Below are 23944 nucleotides of genomic sequence, written 5' to 3' on the forward strand. Positions count from 1 at the left end.
AATATTGTAGAATAAAAAGAGTCGAAATCGAAGCAATGTTCAGCTACATGCATTTGGTCGCGTCAGAATTGCGTGTGCATCATATTTTTAAACTCTGGCTAAAGATACCTAAGACACCCATATGAAAACGTAAGAAAAAAATTTGCACTGCCGTGGTGGTCTAGGGGCTAAGGTACTCGGCTGCTGACCCGCAGGTCACGGGATTGAATCCCGGCTGCAGCGGCTGCATTTCCGATGAAGGCGGAAATGTTGTAGGCCCGTGGTCTGAGATTTGGGTTCACGTTAAAGAACCTCAGGTTGTCGAAATTTCCGGAGCCCTCCACTACGGCGTCTCTCATAATTGTATAGTGGTTTTGGGACGTTAAACCCCGCATATCAATCAAACCAATGAAATTATAAAGAAAAAACTTGGCCCAGAACTGCATGTAATCTAAAGATGTCGTCGAAAGATGATAGCCTTGCGTGTGGAGAGAGTGAACAAAACATTTATTTGATGTTCTGCTCAAGAAAATAGGTGAATCTTATTCCGAAGGCGCTGCATTAGAGTGCCGCGAGTGTGCAGCGGAGGCGAACGAGCGCATCAAGCAAAATCACACGTGAGACATTAGCGCCATCTGGCAGTTTCTTTTGGAAAACGAAGCGCGTGGCCGTGCGCGCCCGTCTCAGAGGTGGTAAACTGTAGAACGTGAGGTGACGGGGCAGGTGCCACCACCATTTCGTCTTAGCAAAGCGTTGGAAACACTCCACGTTCCGTGCAAGCGTTGCATGGTATGCGCAGCGTGATAAGCGCTGCGGTCCTTAAAATTACTTATCTATGCGTTTTCTAGTAAGAGATGCAGATGTAGAATATATGCGTGTTGTTATGGTGCCCCAGACATGCGCAATAACTGCTCTTTAATTGACAACTGCACAAGCATGAACGCTCAACCTTGAGCAACATTGGTGGGTGCTGCGGATAGGGTCGGCCGTTTCAAGTACCCGATGTCGGTAAAAGTGGACAAACAGACAAATGTACAGACAGACAGAAAGACAGACAGACAGACAGACAGACAGACAGACAGACAGACCAAAATGTTTGCGTTGAAGGTCCCCAAGAAAAACTATCTATAGTCTTTAAAAAATAATCCAAAAAAGGACTCTGGTGTGTGGACGTTTGAACGTTTCCTTGTGAGTGCATGGCGTTTGCCACTAAGCTATGAAGGAGCACCTCCTTCAACATTGAAACGGAAAGGTATTCATATCTACCACTTACCACAGGTGATAGCGATCACGGGGCGACTTCCGTGTTTTCCGCATAACCAGCGAGATGGCGCACTGAACGAGGTCGGCAGGACGCGGCGACGCGCACTGGCGCGCTCATCTACCACGCGTACTTTACCCCGCAGCGGGGGCAAACGCTCACTGTGTGCGCTTAACTCAAAGTAGGGATAATCTTACGCCTTAGGATTTCACCGGAACAATTCTGTTTGTTACTGGGTGCACGAATGCACTGCACATGTCACTGCACAGTCTTCTTTGGCGAAAAGGGCGCTTTTTTCAAACTGAGCGAAGTAACAACTGAGACACTGATTCACGTTATTCTGTACCTGTGAGCAAGTTTCGTGCGTCATTTGTGCGTCGGCAACACAAAGCACTTTTCGATCTGCTTGCTATGCTTCGCGCGACATTCCAATTGGTTGCTATCGAATTCACTGCTTCACCTTTGTGGCAAAGCTATGACTTTTCCTTACACCATATACAAATGCAGCTCCCACCTGCGTGACTTTTCCGTTTATTTTACTTTTCACGTAGTCATTCCGAGGTTTTGCAAGCGGAAAAAATTACCGCTGTTTACGTGTGTCTCCAACGCTAAGCAGCGGCTGTCTTGGTATGCAACACTGATTGCAGAAAGCCATCCTGTATCGCGCGCCAAGCAAGACTATTTCGCGCAGGAGTACTTGTCAAAGTCCCACTCCCGTAGCTCTCCTTTTATTGCTAAGAAACGTTTTCCGTGAGTATAAACAGACGAGTGCGGAAAACGCGGCTTTTTATCTCGCTGTCCACTATTGGCGTATTTTTCGTCTTCGATGGCAAAAGTCTGGCTTGGCTTTCGACACGCAATTTTTGCTCCGTAATTGCGTTCAAAAGCTGTGCTCCGTACGGCGATTTTGCTCTTTATTATGTATAGTACCATTATCATTATTAGTATTCGGGCACCAGAGGCGCCTAGTCGCGAGCGCTAGAGCGCGTGAGCTTGTGCGCATGCCACACGAGAGCACGCGCCTCGGCTTCGTCGTTCATCGAACGTCTGGTTCGGTCAGGCGTGTCCAGCTGCCGGGGCACTCGAGGACCCGCAACTGGTCCAGCTGACCGAAGACCGGGCGCGCCTCTTCGTTGCCAGGCCACGCCTCGAGGCGTGGTACTGGACACACACTTTTCCACACTGCTCATCGCAGTACAGGATCTTCAGATACATTCCCAACTCTCCTAAGTTGTTCGAACGATGTAAGAGGTAAGCCTCGTCGTCTTCGCTTATGCTTCCACGAGCGTTCTATATCACGCTGTAGTCGAGTTATTCGAGTGTGGTTTCTGTTCTGCTTCGGTGTAACATTAGTACAAGAATCGGCGAAGGGAGTGGCTAAACTATGATGCGGGGGGCCCTTGGCACCAAACACGTCATTACTCGAGATTTAATTCATATTCAGAGCCGAGAGTGGCTGAGTAAGAACGGCTCATCTTCAGGAGAAAGTTATCAGTGCTTTTCGCGGTTTCTTTTCTCCAGAAACTAGCATTATTCAATTAACAGAAGACCTAATCAGAGCCGAAATGAATACCCAGGGAGCGTCATCAAGACTTTTTAGGCCCAGCTAAGAAAGTGAATCTTTGCCTAAAAAGCATAGATAAAGCTAAGCGGACGAGATGGAGGGAGTCAGTTGAGCCTGGTAGTAGAAGGGTAGAAACGTGGAGACGGTGGAGTTTGGTATAGAACAGGCAAAGCACTGGTGGAGCACGTTGTTTGCAGAAGAGATAGGGAAAATGCGATCAGCTGAGCCGGTGAAATAGGCGTGCTGTCGATGCTCCGACCTGCTGAAGTCTAGTGCCCCAGGGGTCCCAAACGCGTCCAAGCTTTGAAATCAACGAGGATTTTGTCTTCCTCCCAACACGTAAAGCGTTAGAACACGTGTGCCCTCCTGCTTCTAGCCAGCAGGCTTCAGGCGTCCCACAGGTATTCAGAAACGATTCTTGGAGCTCGACTTGCCTTTGCCCTCAATGCAGCGTAAAAGCATTCGGCAGCACAAACGCGTTACGAATGCGCTACATTGAGGCGGCGGAAGGACAATTTCAAGTCAAGAAGACGTTTTGAATACGGACACATTAAATGGCATTACTTATCCTCCTTTCGGACGTGGATTGCGTTACAAAGGTGCGCGGCTTGCGCAAGCGTCGCCTTCGTTCTAGTATGTTCGCATCGTATTTGTATTGAATTCCAACATAGGGGGACCTCACGCGTTCAATATACTCAAAACAAGTTCAGCGGATTCCACGTACTTGGAGAATCGTTGTTGTACGAAGCATGCGGATGGAAGGTTACTGTGGGGTAAATATTGTATTGAGTGAAAGTAGCGCTAAATATGCGTACAAATGCACGCACAGACACCTTAAACAGTCATATAGGCATTCTAAACAACTTGTTTACAGTTGCGTAACATTGCCAAGAAACTTGGTTATTAGCAGCACCAGAATCGGTAAGCTGTTGTGAAGACTTGGTGCTCGTAAGGTTGGTTGCCCTTTACACTGCTACATGAATCAACTTTAGCGTATGTTGCTTAACTAAATTCGCCTTAACGCATGACGGCTCCATCATTGGAGTACATAATATGTAATGTCTATAAAACTGGGCAGCCACCATTGCAACCTCTGTTCACGTTTCACGAAGATTAGCTTGTATTCGAAAAGTAGTTCTGAGACGTGGCGGGGTTATGTGGTAGAACACCTGATCGCCGTATAGATTTATGCTGTGGTTCGATCTGCTCGGACTATGGTTTAAAGGGCCACTCACCAGGTTTGACAATTTTGAGCAGAGAAGCGTAATGCGTAGATGTGGCGTTCATGATCACGTCCGCCGAAAATTGCAACGCTACGCACCACGGAAATGGGTCAAATTTTAAGATTAACGCTGCTCCCCTTTCTTTTGTGGACGCCGCCGATAGGCACCGTTCAGTCAAGTTTTACACTCTGATTACAGCGCCAAAATACATAGCCTAGCGGACAAAAAAAGAAACCTTGAGATGGCCTCCGTGAAAATGGAACGCGACGCGAGCGTTTCGCGCCCTGAATATGTCGGTGGATTGTGCCCGGGATAGATTGGGGACGTGAGCGCGCGTCTCTGTTCTGTGTTTCCCTAACGGCGAATGTCAGAATCTTTTGAGACTGGGTATTGTGAGCAACGCAGCTCCCTCTGGCCAGTGTGCGGTGCCTATAGATGATGAAAGTATGACATGCACATTTGAATTGCCCTACGTACACGGCAATGCAGTGACGTTGGTCCTCTAGACGACTATGCTCTCACGTTGCCAACAGTGGCACGCGATATTGCGGAAAAAACTTTACACAACATGCGCGGTTTATGTACTTGTTGCTTGAAGAGAATAACAGAATTCTAGAAAGGTTATGAGTCGCAATAAGGAAATGTGAGAGTCATTTTTTTTCTTCCCTCCCCCCCCCCCCCCCGAATCGCAACTAGATGCGGGGCTAATATGCCGGTGTTTCGCATGCGTTCATGTCCTTGAGATTATGCGGTCAGCGCATCGAGCAGACTACAGCCGTGGAACGCTCCTACGCGTTCGCGCACCCATTGTGCTCATCTATTTTATCGCGTCTAAGCCAGCGCTTAAAAACCATCCAGCAGAAACGGGCAGTAGACCTCAAAACAACGCTGTTCAAAAAAAAATCGCCACTCGTGTGCACGGGGGTTCGCCTTGTTCGAGTACGTCATGCGCACGTGACATCTAGATCAGATGACGGTCGAGTACGTCATGCGCACGCCACATCTAGATCAGATGACGGAGGGGGTAGGGAAGAGATTTGGATTGCGATGTAGTAGTAGTAGTAGTAAACATTTATCAAAAAAATTGACAGATACCACGTACAGTGGGAATCGATGACATGCGAAACTCTAATAAGAAAGGTTGACATGTCACTTTAAAATAAGCAGAACGTTACGAGATGAAGCCAAATAATGTCATACATGACATCCGTGTCATGATTAACATGTTTGGATGTGTCCTTTACCTTCATAATCTATTCGTCACGTGATACCGAATTTAGTATATATATGGAGCTAGCAAAACGGCCGCGAGCACGCTATGAGTGTGGTATGTTGTCACGTTCTTACATGACACGCGTGACAGGATAATTGTGTTTGCACCAATCATATATTTCTTCATCCATTGACGTCACGTAACACCAAAGTTGGTTTATGTGCAGCTTGCAAAATGGCCACGAGCGCATCATGAAGGGCCCAATATATTCGAACGTAGCGTAGAAGCGCGTGCACGCTGGACACAGCGACTTCGTCAGCGAAATGCCAGCACCCTGTAGTCTGACGCCAGAAACGACCAGCGTCCGTCGGCGAGGTCCGAGGGCAACCGGCGCGAAATGCGACGTGCTGCATTTGGTGCCGATGCGTTACCCAGATAACACTGCGTCTCCATCTTTTCATGACGGTGCCATGCCGGACGCGCTGATACGCGCATGCGTCAAAGCAATGCAGTGCCGCGCGTGTCTGCGAGCATATGGCAGAACCAGCGCCTCGCGTGGCAACGCCGGCGTGACGCAACGAAATGAACACCGGTGAGCACGCGCACCGCGTCAAGTCGAAATGTGTTGGCGCTTTGCCTGTGGCATGTAGTCATGTTCTCACATGACACAAATCTTATGATTATCATGTTTGCACCAGTCACATTCCTTCGTCACCCATTGGCTTGGCGTAATACCCAATTTGGCATATGTGAAGCAAGCGAAATGGTCGCGAGTGCATCATCAGTGTGGCATGTAGCCATGTTGTCTCATAGCATGCATGTCAAGATTATAATGTTTGGATGTGTCATTTACCTATGCCATCTATTCGCGGTGCGTAATGCCGAGTTTGGTACATTTGAAGCTAGCGAAACGGCCGCGAGCGCATCATAGCTATAGTAACATGTAGTCATGTTGTTACATGACATGCATTCCATGTTATCCTTTTTGCACCAGTATCTTACCTTCGTCATTCATTCACGTCCCTTAACACCAAATTAGGTATAATTGAAGCTAGCGAAACAGCCGCCAGCGAATCATGAGCGTGGAAACTAGTCATGTTGTTGCATGACACGTAACTCATGATTGTCATGTTTGAAGCAGTCGCATACCTTCGTCATCTATTTACATACTGTAATACCAAATTTAGTATATGTGACGCTAGTAAAATGGCCGCGAGCGCATCATGAGCGTGGCATGTAGTCATGCTGTTACATGACACGATTCTCATGTTATCACGTTCGCACAAGTGTCATACCTTCGACATTCATTCACGTCTCGTAATAAATATGATATAGGTGAAACTAGTTAAATGGCAACCAACGCATCATGAGCGTGGCATTGTAGTCTTGTTGATACATGACACGCATCATGATTATCATGTTTGCATCAGTCACATACCTTCAAGATTCATTCACGTACAGTAATATCACATTTGGTATATGTGACGCTAGTGAAAGGGGCGCGAGCGCATGATGAGTGTGGCATGTAGACATGTTGTTACATCACAGGCATGTTATGATTTTCTTGTGTCTGTTGCTTGTGTTCGCCTTGCAATCATGCAATACCATACCGGCTTTGCAACATGCCATGTGAACGAAACCACCTCAAGAGCTGCAGGACCATGAAATGTAAATCATGACACTCATGACATATGTGTCATAATTTTCATGTTACGACTTGTTAAATATGTTCTTCATACAGTCATGTGATGCCTTATCAGGTTTGGTATAGATGCCATTATCAAAACGGCCTGGAGAACTAAAAGTCGTAGGCGGCTTGATAGATAGATAGATAGATAGATAGATAGATATATAGATAGATAGATAGATAGATAGATAGATAGATACCCTTAAAGTGCCGAAGTTCGCTAAGAAATGGTTCGCATCCAAAAGGTGACCAGGGAGACCATCCTCCAGTGGGTCAGCCTCTCTGCAGTACTTGGTGTAGTCCCTTGTCAGGGACCCGTTTGGTCGTGGCCGCTGTCCTGGCACGCTGGACCATGGTTTCTTAGGCCGCAAAGTCCTGGCAACCAAGCAAGGCCACCTCCCAGTCCTCTCTTGTTGGATTTAGATTTGGGGGGTAAAGAAGGGTTGAGCTTGCATACCCATACCATGTGATAGGTGTCAGCCACCTACGTACAGTACTGGCAGAGGCCGGAAAAGGAAGAGTCAAAGTATTGGCAACTAGATGTAGAAGAATGCTCTCTTCCACTTTCCTGAGTCCTTTGCAGGGCGGGGGAAAAGGCCGGTGGGAGTCCTGGTGATAGGTAATTATCTCACTGTAAGTTAGGCGAGGAACGTTCTCTTCTGGAACACAGGGGTCATCGGGGGATGAGGCAGTTGGCCGGGGAATGAGTGCGCGGACGGCAGCGTGTTCCTTGGCTTGCGAAGGCTACACGGAGGAGGCGCAAGGGTTTCGAGCTCGCCTCCTCAAATGCTCGTTTTGCACCGCTTCAAAAAAATGTTCTCAGCTTTTGATGAACCAATTCAAAAAAAATTTTGTGAAAATGTTCCTGAATGGACACCCAACAACTTCCGCGGTCTAACTAAAATTTGGTATTGGGCCTGGTGAGTGGCCCTTTAAGAAGAAATCAAAGCATATCTGCGTATTGAATACTGAGGAGTGGGGCGAAGCATTCATCAGTCCGTTCGTGCATCCTTCTGTCCTGGTGTCTGTCTGTTTGTCCACCCGTCCATCTGCTTGTCTTTTTGCCCGTCCATGCGTCTGGCCGTTCATCTAGTGCATACCCCAAGTACCACGATCTCGCAACTTTCCCCATATATTCATCATATACCAATACCGCCCTTCAGCGGATATTCCAACGACTAAACGAGAAGTGGCGACGTATTACTACTAATATTATTACTACCTATTACTACTACTGCTACTACTACTACTACCACTACTACTGATACTACTACATACATCGGGAACGAACAACTCAGATAACAAGGAGCTTCGCACGTACAGTAATTTAGGTGTGGAGACTCTTTCTTCCACTAGGCCCCTATATCACACGCAACTGCGGCCGGTGCATATCATTTACAAGAGTACCTGCGTGCGTGCCGTCCGTAATGGCGTTGCAAATGTGAGAACTAAGCGTTAGAAATATAAAGTTTTGTTTTTTTGTTTCGTTTGTCTTACACCGTGCAGCCAATTATTAACGGTGTTCACCGCAAGGGGCGTTTTTTGGTCGTGACAAGCTCGGTATGCATAGTTGTCAGCGGGCATGGTTAAAAAAGTATTGTCAGATAAAAAAGAAAGATAATTAAATGCGCGTTTTCTTCCCAAATTTAAGTTTCTCAAGCTCTCAAAAACTCGACTGGCGGCGCAAGCTGTATAAAAATGAGACAGGAGACAGAAAAGAGCGCAGACTTTGTTTATGGTCATTTCATTAAACCAATATAGGCACCACACACTGACCAGAGGGAGCTACGTTACTCACACTGCTAGGGAGCCTACATGAAAGGGCGTTTTTAGGGTGATGTCAGCCTTTGACCCACTACATGCCGCCAACGCACCGCCGCCCACCAAAACACAATGTTGCCAGACAGCAACGCCGCGCTATCGCCCCATCTTGGTGCCCGCACTGCGTCTACGCCCGGTTGCGTTTAGTTCTCAATAATACAGCGTCGAACGTTGCGGTAGCGTGTTAAACGCTGCCGGTGAAACCTTAGAATGCCTGGATGCTGCGTACTGCTCTGCACTAACCACAACAGAAAGGGGGTGCGAATGTTTCGCTTCCCAGCGAGCCCTGGCCGACGACAACTATGGCTGGCTCAAGTGAAGCGAGACGGCTGGGAGCCCACCAGTGCGTCTCGTATTTGCTCTGTGAGTACTGCGTATTTCGTTCACTGTTTTTTCCTGCGGCACACGTATATGTGTTTCGCGGTGTTCGTGAATGAGTAGATAACCGAAGTTGTCGTTGCTGCGTCCAGGCATTGCGAGTAGGAAGCCCACAAACGGGACGCGTCCGCGCGTTCGTACGGAGACGCGCTCGCTAGTCTGAGCTGTTGCCACGCTTGCGTTCGTGTCAGCGTAACCTCAGTATTATGTCACAAGTGTTTGTGTGTGGGCTGCGAATTTCTTCGTGCGCTCACTTTGAGAACTGAGAACCGCCGCTGTCAAAAGCCCAGGTGTTGTGTGTTGTTACAAGGGCTGGGCACCGATGCCGTACGTAGGTATACATGCTCGATCTACGTAGGTATACAGCTGGAGGGAGCGGCGGCTGGCTCCAAAATGGCGGCGCACAGAAAACTATGCTGAATTTGGTGGAAGCTGGCAACAGCGTGCCCCGTTGCCCACTGGTTTTGGCTGAGTTTCTTGAAGGCACTTATTAAGATGTCTCCACCCTAAAAACGGCCGTTCATGTAGGCTCCCTACACGCTGCGTCGTTCAAAGTCTTTGATATTCACCTTTGGGAGCAAGCAGAAAATAGACGCGTCCTCGCGTCTGCCATGTATCCCGGCCACAATCGGCCCACGGATGCAGGGCGCAAAACGCACTCGTCGCGTTCCGTGTTCATTGAGGCCGCTCGCAAGGTTGCATTTTTTTATCCGCTAGGCTATGTATTCTGGCGCTGCAGTAAAACTGGAAAATTTCACTTCATGGTGGCTATATAGGCATGCCACACTGTGCTACTGCGGTGCGCACAAAGCAGTGGTGTAAATATACACACATTCCAAATATCGACGTAGGTGTTCCGTGTTCCACCCACTAACCATAAAATTCATAAGACGTGCGAGAATCATCTTCAAATACCGGAAGGCGTTTCATACAGCGTTTCATGGAGACCGCGCTTGCCACGCGTCTCGAACTCCCGTGCTTGATGAGAAGAGCAATCAATTTTTACTCTTTGGTAGAAACAATGCTCCTATGTAATAAATTCAAATTTCCCGCGAAGGAACAGTTGTTATAGCAAGGCCTCTTTCTGCTTTCAAGTTGCGTCTACTCGCTGCCACAGCGGCTTGACAGAGGCGCGTCGCCGTTTCTTCATCTGTGGTGCACTTTTATACGCATTCCAAATCCATCAAGTCGCTCGTGATTGGCATATTTGAGCCGTGGGGAACGCCGTGAAGTTCTATGTCACGGGATCCGAATTAGGATGGAGGCTTTGCGCTCCATCGCACGCGATTCGCCCATTTGAGCCGTGACGAATGCCTTGATGTTCTATGTCACGTGAGCCGAACTCCGACGGAGGCGCTTCGTTCCGTTGAGTAGCACGCGAATGGCCCGTTGGAGCCATGACGACTGCAGTGACATTCTTTGTCATGTGAGCCAAGTTGTCACGTGTCTGTTTTCGTCCGTTTCTCGCACGGAGGCCAAGGAACGGTCGTAGAGACCACCCGTAACGAAATGAATGGATTTAAATGGCTGTGAGGCGGCATCGATTGGATTTCAATGTGAACGCTTCGCTCCTTTTGGTATCCGGGTACTTTAAGAACATGGCGTCGAAGCGGGCCTCGTGCACCTACGCTGTGGCTTAATTCCCCCTCATTTGTCACAGCCACCCCGTCCGTATGTCCCTGTCTGTTGTCGTAGACAGACGGACAGACGAACAGACAGACAGATGGACGGACGGACATACAGACATACAGACAGACACATATAGACTAGAGAGACAGGAAAAGAAACAGACAGATGCACAGATGGACAGACAGACAGACGTGCGGATGGACAGATGGACAGACGGATCGATGGACAGACGAATGGATGGTTGGAGGATTCACAGTTTACTGATGAAACCTTTTTATGCTTCGTCTTACTCATCGTCATTCACTCCGTGGTGTTACGAGCGTGGTGCGTCCCTGCAGAGACCCTGAGTGCGTCCGTGACGGACACTGGTTGCGACCTTCGCAGGTCGGAGACGCGGCGCGCATCCCACAGAAACGCTCGACACGTCTCTTTTCACACGGAGTGCCTCCCACAGACACACTGGACGCACCACGTTTCAATTGCGCTGAATTGGTCCTCAAGCCAACGTCAAAATTGTGACGCACGCCTTCATTTCTCACATTGGCCTATCGCTTCCCCTTGCCCTCGCGCCGATGTGGACAGCCCACTATTTAAATGCGAAGCATTTCTTAGCGAACTTTGGCGGCTTTGAGGGTTCTATCTATCTATCTATCTATCTATCTATCTATCTATCTATCTATCTATCTATCTATCTATCTATCTATCTATCTATCTATCTATCTATCTATCTATCTATCTATCTATCTATCTATCTATCTATCTATCTATCTATCTATCTATCTATCTATCTATCTATCTATCTATCTATCTATCTATCTATGTAGCCGCCTATGACATTTAGCTATCCTGGCCATTTGGATAATGTTATGGATACCGAACTTGGTCTGGCATAACATGACTGTATGACGAGCATAGTTGACTAGTCTCAAAATTGTGACGCACGCCTTCATTTCTCACATTGGCCTATCGCTTCCCCTTGCCCTCGCGCCGATGTGGACAGCCCACTATTTAAATGCGAAGCATTTCTTAGCGAACTTTGGCGATTTTGAGGGTTCTATCTATCTATCTATCTATCTATCTATCTATCTATCTATCGATCTATATCTATCTATCTATGTAGCCGCCTATGGCATTTAGCTATCCTGGCCATTTGGATAATCTAATGGATACCGAACTTGGTCTGGCATAACATGACTGTATGACGAGCATAGTTGACTAGTCTTAACATGAAAGTCATCGCAGTATGTCATGAATGTCATGATTTACAATATAAGGCCTTGCTGATCTTGCGGTGGTCTCGTTCACATGACATGTTGCAAAACTGGTATGGTAAGACATGATTACATAACTAACACAAGCGACAGACCTTAACATGAAAGTTTTGACATGCGTGTCTTGCAACAACATGAATACATGACACGTTCATGATGCGCTCGCGGCCATTTCGCATGCGTCACATATACAAAATTTCATATTACGGTACGTGAATGGATGACAGAGGTATGTGACTGGTGTCAACCTGATAATCATAAGAAAGGGAAAGTTTTTATTTCAATCATAGAAAAAAAAGGCAGATCTCATGTACAGTGGAAATCGATGATATGCGAAGCACGAATGAGAAAGCTTGATATGTCACTTCAAAATGAACTCAAGGTTGCGAGTTGAGTTGAGTTGAATAAACTTTATTTGCCCAACGGTTGTTGCTGTGCCCGGGGCTAGGCTGCCAGGGACACATCGTTCAAGGAACATCTTTTGAGGTCCTCGGCGACGGCCCTGGCCCACTGGACGGCCCACACTTGGTTTTCGAGGGCCTCGCTGAGAAGGGCGGCTTGCCATCGCTTAGCAAGGCGCCCCATTTCGGTGGTTCCCTCACTTGATGTCATCGTTTCTCGTGGTCTATCTTCATCTCTTTCGCATTGCCAAAATATATGTGCCATATCGGCCCGTTCGTGCGCGTTCCACGGGCAGCCAGGCGACGGGTGCAGCGTAGGCCATAAGTGGTGCAGATGGTAGGGGTTGGTGAACGTGCCTGTCCGCAGCCTTCTCAGATCCACCACCTGCAACCTCCCCAGGCGCACGTGGGATTGCGGAAATTTCTTGCGGTCTTTCCTATAGTGCGCAAGCACGTCGTAGTACGTGGCAGGAAATTCTCCTTCATAGCTGTCGGCGCAGCTCTGTTGCCTCGCCTCTTCTGCACTAACTTCAGTTGCCGCAGCAACGAACTTGGTGGGGGTGGTAATTTCGGCATTGCCAGTGCTTATGGCCACCACCGTGCCTTGGCCGGTTCTCCTCCCAACCACTGTGGCGGCTGCTCCCTGGGTGGCTGCATCGTGGCGGGTAAGTTGCCTCGCGACGAGGTGGGCGCGCTCGTTATGGTTGCGCATGATGCCGGTTAGTCTTTGGCTGTTGGCGTTGTTGATGCTAGTTTTATGGCTGTTGTTGTTGATAGTTGCAATGCCCCCCATGTGAGCGGGAAACAACTTGAGGGCCTTGTCAGTAATCTTGCCTGACGCGAATTTTCCAGCTCTGGCGTTAAGCATGCGTGCCACCTCCTCGGACACCCAGCCTTTAAAATAGCTCCGAATCGATGATTTGGAATCGCTAATAATCAGGCTGTCGTCCGCACCGCTGTGGAGTACCGCTAAAGCTATGGCCATTTCTTCTGCAGCTTCGGACGATGACAGCCGTGCTGATGCCGTGACCCGAACATTTCCTGTTGTATCCAGGACCGCCATAGACAAAGCAGGTCCCGCCGCCGCTGACCGGACTTGCTGTTGATGTTGCCGCTATCGCTGCAGTGGTTGTTGTAGCAGTAGCAGTGGTGGTAGTGTTAGCACCTCGACTTCGCCTCGCTCGTTCACGGATAGCATCGGGGGTTCCGAGAGTCCCCCATCGCCGCCGCCGGATGACAGTGGATACCCGGCCGTATCGACGAAGAGGACACCCTCTTGGCTTTCATGCGCCTTCAGGATTGCTGCAGCTCTGAATTTACGTCGTTGCAATTTGTGAACGGGTAGCATGTTCCTGAGAATGTTTTCTGTCAGTATGGCATCCCTGTCTTCCAGTAGCAATGCTTCCTTCAGTCCACGCGCCTCATGATATCGAATCCTAAGCAGATAGAGAATGCGTCTTCCCGTTCTTGTGCCAGACAACCTCTCGAGCTGCGCGATCCTCCGCACTGCTGCCGTCTCGTCAAGGGTGTTATGCACACCCGGATCCAGAAGCCTACGGGTTTCCGTGTACTGGGGCACATACAGGGGTACCTTGAACGCTAGATGAATCGCCGCGTTCTGCTTCTCGGTTTTGCTTCTGTTCCACTCGGCATATGCGGCTACATACGCTATGTGGCTCAGCGCGTACGCGTGTATTAACTTCGTCACGTTGTGTTCCTTTAGCCCTTTTCTTTTTTTCGCTACTCGACGCACAAGGTGAGTTGCGGCGGCCACATTCTTTTGCAGTCGTGCTACCAGCTCGTGATTCGCACCGTTCTCTTCCAGTCACAGGCCGAGCACTCGTATTTTGAACACCGTTGGTATTTGGGTCCCCTCCTTCGTCACGACGCGGATTCCCAAGCGACGGGTGTCCAGTACAGCCTGCGGGTGAGGTCCTTTCTTCCATGGTCTATGCAGGAAGATTTTCGATTTATCGGGAAAGCAGATGAGCCCCGTGCCTTCGAGGTGCCACTCCACGGCCCGGACGGCCTGCTGCATTCTCTTTTGCATTTCACCGACGCTTGTATTCGCTGTGATGCACACGGTCACGTTGTCTGCGTAGATCATGTGATTGATGCCCTCTATTGCGTCGAGACGCTCCGGTAGTCCGATCATGATGAGGTTGAAAAGCATGGGAGAGAGCACCGAGCCCTGCGGCGAACCCGCACCCCCCATGTCAACTGTTCGTGGTGAGGCATCGTCGACCTTCACCGTCGCCTTGCGTCCGGTCAGGAAGCTGCTGACGTACCGGTGGAACCTTGAACCAAGACCTAGTTGGCTGATCTTGTTCAAAATGGCAGCATGATTTACTGTATCAAACGCGCTTGTAAGGTCTAAGCCGAGCAGGACGCGCGCGTGCGTGCTTGGTGCGTTAACAACCTGTTCCTTGATTTGTCACTTTCAATTCAGCACAAAGTTACGAGGCGGAGGTAAATAATGCCGTACATGACTTTCATGTCAAAATTACCATGTTTGAATGTTTCGTTTACCTGCGTCATCTATTGAAGTCACGTGATACCAAGTATAGTATATGTGCAGTTAGCAAAAAGACCGCGAGCACGCTATGAGCGCGGTATGTCATATTCTTACATGGCACGCGTGTCAGAATTATCATGTTTGCACCAGTAACTTATGTTAGTCACTATGGACGCCACGAAACACCAAATTCGGTACATGTGGGCATCTTGAAGGGCCCAATACACTCCAATGTAGCGTTGACGCGCGCGCTCACTGACCACAGCGATGCTACGTTAGCAAAACACGAGCACTCTTCATTCTGACGCCAGGCGTGACTGGTGAAACCGGCGCGACCAGCGTCCCTCGGCGCGGCCCGACGGCAACGGGCGCGAAATGCGACATGCGTTCGCGCCTATGCGTTACCCAGACAACACTGCGTCTCCCTCTTTTCGTGAAGGAGGGACGTTGGACGTGCTGAAACGCGCATGCATAAAATGAATGCAGCGTGGCACGCGCCTGCGGGTATATATGGCAGGACCAGTGCCTGGCTTGGCGACGCCGGCTTGACCCGACGAAATGAACGGCGGTGAGCACGCGCACTGCATCACGTCGAAATGTATTCGCGCCTTGACTGTGGCATGTAGTCATGTTCTCACATGACACGCATCTCACGATTATCATGTTTGCACCAGTCACATACCTTCGTCGATCATTGATGTCACGTAATATCAGATTTGACATATGTATAGCTAGCGAGACGGCCACGAACGCATCGTGAATGTGGAATGTAGTCACGTTCCATGACACACATGTTATGATTATCTTGTTTTTATGTCTCATTTACCTATGTCGTGTGTTCGCTTCGCGTAATACCGACTTTCGTACATGCGTGTGCACCTATCGAAACGGCTGCGAGCGCATCATGAGCGTAGTATGTAGTCATGTTGTTACATGACACCCATCTCATATTCATCATGTTTGCACCATTATCATACCTTCGCCATCCGTTCGCCTCCCGTAATACCGAATTCTGTATAATGAAAGCTAGTGAAACGGTGGCCAGCGCATCAAGATTGTGGCATGTAGTCATGTTATATGACGCGCATCACATGATTATTATGTTTGCACAAGTCGCACACCTTCGTCATAAGTTCGCGTACCGGAATACCACATTTGGTGTATGTGACGATAACGAAACGCCCACGAGCGCATCATGGGCTTGGCATATAGTCATGTTACATGACACTCGTGTCATAATTTTTATATTAGGGTCTGTCGCTTGTGTTGGCCATGCAATCATGTCATACCATACCAGCTTTCAGCATGACATGTGAACTAAACCACCGCAAGAGCTTCAGGACCATGAAATATACTCATGACATTCATGACATCCAAGTCATGATTTTGACTTCATGACAAGTCAAATACGTTCTTCATACAGTGATGGTATGCCATACCAAGTTTGGTATCGATACCATTATTAAAATGGTCAGGAGAGCTAAATGTCCTAGGCGACTTGATAGATAGATAGATAGATAGATAGATAGATAGATAGATAGATAGATAGATAGATAGATAGATAGAAAGATAGACAGATAGATAGATATGCACAAAGTCGCCGAAGTTCGCTAAGGAATGCTTTGCGTTTAGAAATGTATGGGTGGGGCTTTCAGTTCAAAGCTCCAACAGCCGCTGCTGCGTCCCGCGCCCGCCGAACCAGCACCCGCTTGCCACTCGGGCTTTCATCACGCCGCATGGCCTCCCAGGCTAGTAGGGTAGGAATAGGAGAGGAGTTGGCAGAGCGTCTGGCAGGCGGACGCTGACATTCCAGCCTTACGTGAAATAACGTCGTTACCGCTCCACAGCCAGGGCATTTGTCAGGGTAAGAAGTGGGATGGAGGATGTGGAGGAAATAGAGGTTCGGAAATGTGTTCGCCTGCAGTTGACGCACCGCAGTTGCATGTTCTCGTGTGAGCGTGTCGTGTGGTGGAGGGTACCGAATGCGTTCTCGTCTATAGTAATTGTCTCGATATCCTAGAAAAAGAGAGAGAAGAAACTTTATTCAAGTGACCCTGCTGGAGTCAAAAATGGGGGGGGCCGGGAGACGGGCCCCTCTGTAACCCCCTTCCTCAGGCGGCGGCCAGGCCTTGAATCCTGGCGTCGTCTTCGGCCAGCCGGACAGCCCGAAGCAGGTCCTCCGGGCACGTGCTGAGCAGCAAAGCCTCCCACTGCTCGGCCGTGGTGATTGTGAATGTGGGGTTCGTGCTGTGTTTAACTGAGTGAGTAGCTTCGGGGCAGGCCCATATAATATGGTCGAGCTCAGCGTTAGGTGCACCGCACGTTTTGCATTGTGGTGTGTGGATAGCGGGGTAACTACGGCTGTACAGTGACGGACAGGGGAAAGTGCGTGTCTGTAATAGACGCCAGGTAGTGGACTGCTGCTTACTAAGGCACTTGTCTGGTGGTGGGTATTTAAGTCTGGCCTTGCGGTAATACACTAGGGTTTCTCCAAGGGTAACCATTCTGTCCCTAGCATTGTAGCGAAACGAGGAGGCCATCATCTCTCGCTCAGCCGCGTCAGGTTGCGAGGGGTGGTGCTCTGTTGAATGACGAGCCCGGTGGACCAGAGCTCGGGAGGCGTCATGAGCGTGTTCATTCCCCGCAAGCCCCGAGTGGCCCGGAGTCCAGATGATCTCAACGCGGCGACGACGTAACAGAGGTGTACTTGTGAGAATTCGGAGCGCCGGTTGGGAGATCAAACCTTTGGAAAAGCTGCGGATCGCAGCCTTGGAGTCGCTGATGATGCAGGATGCTTGGGTTGAACGTAGGCGAGAGAGATGGCCGCTTCTTTGCCTTCTTCTTGTTTGTTTGCGCGAATGGTGCCAGTTGCGGTACTTATGTGCTGCGGCCCGGTGGCGACAGTGAGGGCCATGGCCCAATGCGTAGGATATTCCGCTGCGTCTACATACGCCACGTACGTGGCTTTCGCGTAACGTTTGCCTAGTTGCTTGGCGCGGTCTACTCGTCTTTCCACGTTATATTCAGGGTGCATATTGCGTGGTGCGGGGAGAATCACGAAAGTGTCGCGAATGTCCGAAGGAATTGGGAGTTTCTGGCCAAACTGGGAGACGTAAGGTATGCCGAGTGAGCACATGAGATGACGTCTTGTAGGAGTTTGGCCTAATCGTTCGTAGTGCGATATACGTTGGGCTTCAATGAATTCGTCTATATTATTGTGAAGTCCTAGGTCATTGAGTTTCGCATTGCGCGTAGACATGGGGAGATGCAGCGCGCACTTGTAGCAGTTTTTTCTTGTCGGTGAGCGTAAGTTTCATAAATGGAGCAACGTAAAGGATTCTGCTTATGGAGAAAACGGTCACCAGTCGCGTGAGATTGGCCTCTTTCATGCCGTGCTGTTTATTGGCGATGCGGTAGATGAGCCTAGTAGTCTGATAGACATGATGGTGTAGTAGTTGCATTGTTTCCGATTTGCCGCCGTTCTGCTGAATGCGGAAGCCCAATACGCGAATGGTAGGGACTGTTCGTATAGGGTGATGTTGCACATGCAGATTTATCGTGGGAAGGTCTCTGTTGTAGGGAGATCTAGGTCGATAGACGAGTAACTTTAGGGGCGAGCAGGAAAATTCTCGTTGTTCAGCGTAAGTTGTGATTCTATAAATCGCCAATTGAAGTGCATCTTGTATCTCTTTGTCACTACCTCTGGCAATCCACAAGGTGATATCGTCCGCGTGTATGCTGTGGTGGAGGTGGGGGATATCTTCTAGAAGTGGCGGAAGGTGAAGCATGGCCAGGTTGAAGAGGAATGAAGAGAGGACTGACTCCTGTGGTGTCCCTTTCCCACCGAGAGTGATGGAAGGTGCAGGCAAATCGTTGTTTGAGAGTGTCGCTGTACTGTCCGTTAAAAAGTTGCGGATGTAGCGGTAGGTACGGGCGCATACGTTGAGCGTGGTGAGGGCGGCAAGGATGAATGAATGTAGCACATTGTCAAATGCCTTGGTAAGGTCTAGCCCCAGAATAGCACGTGTCCCATACCAAGAGCCGTCTTCACCGTCGATACTGTGACTCTTCAGTTGCAGCATGACGTCTTGAGTCGAAAGTTTAGGGCGGAATCCGAGCATTGTATGCGGGTAGACGGCATGTTCTTCCATGTACCTTTGTAGTCGAGTGTGAATAACATGCCCGAGTACCTTGCTGACACAGGTTGTGAGAGATATTGGCTGAAGGTTCTCGATAGTGAGTGGTTTTCCTGGTTTAGGTATCAGAATGACTGTGGCGATTTTCCATGTTGTTGGTATTTCTCCTGGCTCCCAAACCATTTGTAGATAAGATGTGAGCGTTTCAAGTGATTCTTCGTCAAGGTTTCGTAAGATTTTATTTGTAATTTTATCCAGGCCAGGCGCTGATTGGGGTCTCAGTTGTGAAACTGCAGACCTCACTTCCGCTTTTGTAATGTGGGAATCGAGGGCTGGATTATCCACCCCATTGTAGCATGGGAGATCAACCGAAGTAGCACTGACAATGTACCGACTAGATAGGTCTTGGATAAGGTCTTCATTGGTACCTGGATAATTGTGCAGAGCAGTGATTAAGGAGTGGCGCTGAGCAGTTTTCGTCGATGTTGGTTCCATCATACTACGTAGAATATTCCACGTTTTGGGCACGTTAGGTAAGCGTTCCATAACCTTACAAAGCTGATGCCAGTTCTGGCGGGAGAGTTGAAAAGCGTAATCTTCAGTTTGACGCGTTAATATAGCAATGCGTTTGCGTAATGATCGGTTCAATTTGTTGGAGTTATAGCGCTTGCGCAGACCAGCGAGGGCCTCCCACATGTGCAGCAGCTTGCTGTCTACCGTGTCGCCTACGGCGTCTTCTGGGGGAGTCTTGGTAGCACGCCTAACGTCTCGTAGTAAGGAAACTGTCCGTTGGTCGATCGAGGTGGCAGATTCTGGAGAAGCCGTTGCCCGCAATTCGCGGAAGACATCCCAGTCAACGAGGGCAGGCTCTTTGGATTTTCTGCGTGGCGGGCCAGCCTTGACGATCGTTTGTATTATGTAGTGGTCGCTGCCTAGATGTTCATGAAGGTTGGACCACTCTGCATGCGTAATGTTCGCAGTGAAAGTGAGGTCAGGAGTGGTGTCTCTGGCAACGCTGTTGCCCAACCGCGTAGGGTGTGCCGGGTCTGTGATAAGGGTGTAGCCAAGATTGTGGGTGTCTTGCCAAGTTCCGTGTTTGTGTCCTCCTCATCTGAGTTGGACAGCTCCTCCTCTGGATCCTGTTTAGTGAGTGCTCGGGTAGCTGCATGAGCGCAGTCATGGCCGGGGAGAGGGGCGTGCCCAGTGGTTTAGACAAGTCGGAACTTGTGTGGCGTGTGGAATGCGGTGTTCAAAACTTGGTGTGTGTGCTGCGAGACAATACCCCGTGTGAAGGCACGACAGTTATCTATTGAGTCTGTAAAGATTAGAATAACTTCTGTGTGAGGAAAGTTTATGGCAACGTGGGAAATCACCAGAGCGACGGTGCACTATTCACCCTCAGATATGTTCTTTGTAGGTACGCTGATTGAGGCTATTACGCCGTGACGATTGTTCACCACTGCTCCAATGGATCTGTTCTTTTGGGTCATCAGTCCTATGGTGGTGGTGCTGGTTTTAAATTCGGTTCCTGGCATGCTTTCTAAGGACTCCAAGGCCCTGTCCTGAGACTGCTCTCTGCTCTTGCATTGGCTGCGCCTCGTTCTGGACCTGGGCCGGTGTCCTTTGGGTGGTGATGTAGGGGGTGGTGCTAACGCGTTCGCCTCCAGGGCTTTCTTGATGTAATGCTTGTTTGGAGGTTTCTGTTCCCTCGCCGGACATTTGGGGTGCGTAGCTGGGTGGGCACCCTGGCAGTGGAAGCATTGAGTTGCACAGCTGTGCTCCAGCGCTGGTGTCTGAACTCCCCATGCTTGGCATCGGCGTTCTGTCGGGGTTGGACATACGTCTGCCCGATGTTGAAATACAAGGCACATTGTGCAAACTTGTTTGCGAGGTCGGTGAATTTATCATCGATATTCCACGCGGTAGTAGTAGACATAACGTGAAACTTTAAGGCCTGCAAAAGTTATCAATGCCGTGTTTGTGGATCCCATCATTCGGGCGTGCAAGACATCGGCGTCAGGTTCTTAGATGTTGTCGAGGGGGTTGGTGGGTTCTTCCCGGGGCCGATGATGACTCCCTTGCAAGAATTGTCTGGAGCGGCTACCTAAGCTTGCATTTCATTGCACTGCGATCCTAGATTTAGTGAAGTGAAGGCATGCCACTATGTAGCAATAGTTTCGCCTGGTCGGACCACGATGGCTATATTGCGTTCCGCTTGGATGCGAAAGAAGAGCTTGTTGACTTTTAAATGCGAAGGATTTCTTAGCGAAATTTGGCGACATTGAGCGGGCCTATCTATCTATCTATCTATCTATCTATCTATCTATCTATCTATCTATCTATCTATCTATCTATCTATCTAACCGCCTACAATTTTTTTTCTCCTGGCCATTTCGATCATAGTATCAATACCAAATCTCGTGTGGCATAACATGGCTGTATGAAGAACAAATGTAACTAATCATAACATGAAAAGTATAATAGGTATTTCATGAATGTCATGATTTACATATCATGGTCCTGCAGCTCTTGCGGTGTTTTTGTTCACATGGCATGTTGCAAAACTGGTATGGTATTGCATGATTGTATGGCGACTACAAGCGGCGGACCCTAACAGGAATATCAATACATGCTTGTCATGTTACAACATGACTACATGCCACGCTCATGGTGCGCTTGCGGCCGTTTCGCTAACGTCACATATACCAAATTTGGCATTACAGTACATGAATGGATGACGAAGGTCTGTGATTGGCGCAAACATGATAATAATGAGATGTGTGTCATGTAACAACACGACTACATTCCATGCTCATGATGCGCTGGCGGCTGGTTCGCTAGCTTCACTTATACCAAATTTGGTATTACGGGACATGCATGGATGACGAAAATATGATACTGGTGTAAACATGATAAACATGAGATGCGCGTCATGTAACAACAAGACTACATGCTACGCTCCTGATGCGCTCGTGGTTGTTTTTCTAGCTTCACATGTACCAAATTTGTTATTACGTCACGTCAATGGATGACGAAGTATGTGAGTATGATAATAATAAGATGCGTGTCATATGAGAACATGACTACTTGCTGGAGTCAAGGCGCCAATACAATTCGACCTGACGCGGTGTGCGTGCTCGACGGCGTTCGTTTCGTCGAGACACGCCGGCGTTGCCAAGCTAGGCGCCGGTCCTGCCACTTGCTCGTAGGCGCGCGCCGTGCTTCGTTGCTTTGACGCATGCGCGTTTGAGTGCGTTCCGTCGCGTTGCGCCGACGGACACTGGTCGCGCCTGGTGTGAGACTATAGAGTGCTCGTGTTTTGCTGACGTAGCGTCACTGTGCCCAGAGAGAGAGACAAAACATCTTTATTACGTAGGTAGAACAAAAACCAAGGGAGGGACTCCTAGTCCGGGGTCCCTAGGACGACTCCGGCGACGTGTCGAGCCCGTTGTATGATGGCTCGCAGAACCTCGGGAGGTCCGTCGCGGAGGGCGTCGTCCCACAGCTCTTTTTTGCGCAGCGGGCGGAGGAGGGGTGGTAATGGAGGTAAAAGGTTTTGCCGTGCACTCGATAGTGACGTGGAAGATGCAGGGTGACCTGCCGCAGCCTGGACAATTTTCGGCATAACAGTGTGGCCAGAATTTGTTCAGGGAGACAAGATTAGGAAAAGTGTCGGTTTGCAACTGGCGTAGTGCCACTGCTTCCTGTCTCGAGAAGGATGGTGGTGGCGCACTGTGAGCGCAGCGAGTGCTTCTATAATGACGGAGAATCTCTCCGTAACGCAGCAAGAGATCCCCCCACCCTGAACTGGTCATTTCACCACGCCGGGCCACCCGGAGGGAAATATCGCGGGCTACTGCCTGTGCGCGTTCATTGCCCGGCAGCGAGGCATGACCAGGGGTCCACATTAAGTGGATGCGGGAAGGTGTTACTGAATCATTTTTCGGGATCTGTTTCAGAATTTGTTGTGCCGCTCTCGGAATGCCATGTCCTGATAGGAACGCCCGGCATGCCTGTTGCGAGTCCGTCAGTATATACACTTCCCCTGGGATACGAATGGCGTGTCGAATGGCGAGAGCAACGCCGAGAATTTCTCCGTACGTGACATTAGTGCCGCGCATTGCAGCAGAGCCCTTCAGGGATTCAGTGCCATCCAACACTACGGATGTATAACCCTCTTGAGTGCGCGCCGTGTCTGTGTATAGAGCCTGGGATTCTGGGATGTTTTCGAGCATGCGGTTAAGGGATCGCACACGAGCTTTACGCCGTCCTTTATCATGCACTGAGTGCATATTACGCGGCAAGGGATGAATATTCAGTACCTTACGTAGAACGGGTGATAAGGTCGTTGGGTGGGCTTCAGGTTCAAGTGGTGGTACAGAGTGCCCTAACCATGCAAGAAGATAGCGACCAGTACGTGTGAGCAAGAGGCGCTGGCGGTGACTGACCCAATGCGCCTCTAGTAGTTCTCCTAGTGTGTTATGCGTTTCTAAATTAAGGAGACGGTATGTGGAAGTATAGTGCGGTAGGCCATGGGCTAGCTTCGTCGCTTTACGAATGAGGGCATCAACGCGAAGTTATTGCGCTTGGGTCAACCGCTGAAAGGGAAGATGGTATGTAAGACGGCTGATGATGCATGCCTCCACCAAGCGCAGCAGGTCCTCCTCTCGAAGACCCGAGCGCCTGTTAGAGACCCGCCTGATCATGGCCAGAATTTGCTCAGTTTGTCGGGATAGAAGGGAAACAGTATAGTTAGACCGGCCATCCGCCTGGACGTGTAGGCCTAGGATGCGGACACGGCTGACTAGTGGTATGGGTATACCATCCACGTTTACAGTGATGGGCGGCGTAGGTGAGGGGCTGCGG

At 49.4% G+C, this 23944-nt stretch overlaps 1 protein-coding gene across 1 annotated transcript in view; it reads left to right on the forward strand.

Moving 5' to 3' along the window:
- The first annotated feature begins 2253 nt into the window (after positions 1-2253).
- LOC142814083 (uncharacterized) overlaps positions 2254-23944 on the forward strand; it is an 83276-nt gene continuing 61585 nt past the window's right edge. Inside the window, exon 1 of the mRNA XM_075892024.1 lies at positions 2254-2491. The gene's annotated coding sequence lies outside the window, so the exon portion shown is untranslated. The remainder of the gene's footprint in view (positions 2492-23944) is intronic.

This window comes from Rhipicephalus microplus, chromosome 4 (genome assembly GCF_043290135.1).
Source record: "Rhipicephalus microplus isolate Deutch F79 chromosome 4, USDA_Rmic, whole genome shotgun sequence".
Taxonomy (NCBI): Eukaryota; Metazoa; Arthropoda; class Arachnida; order Ixodida; family Ixodidae; genus Rhipicephalus; species Rhipicephalus microplus.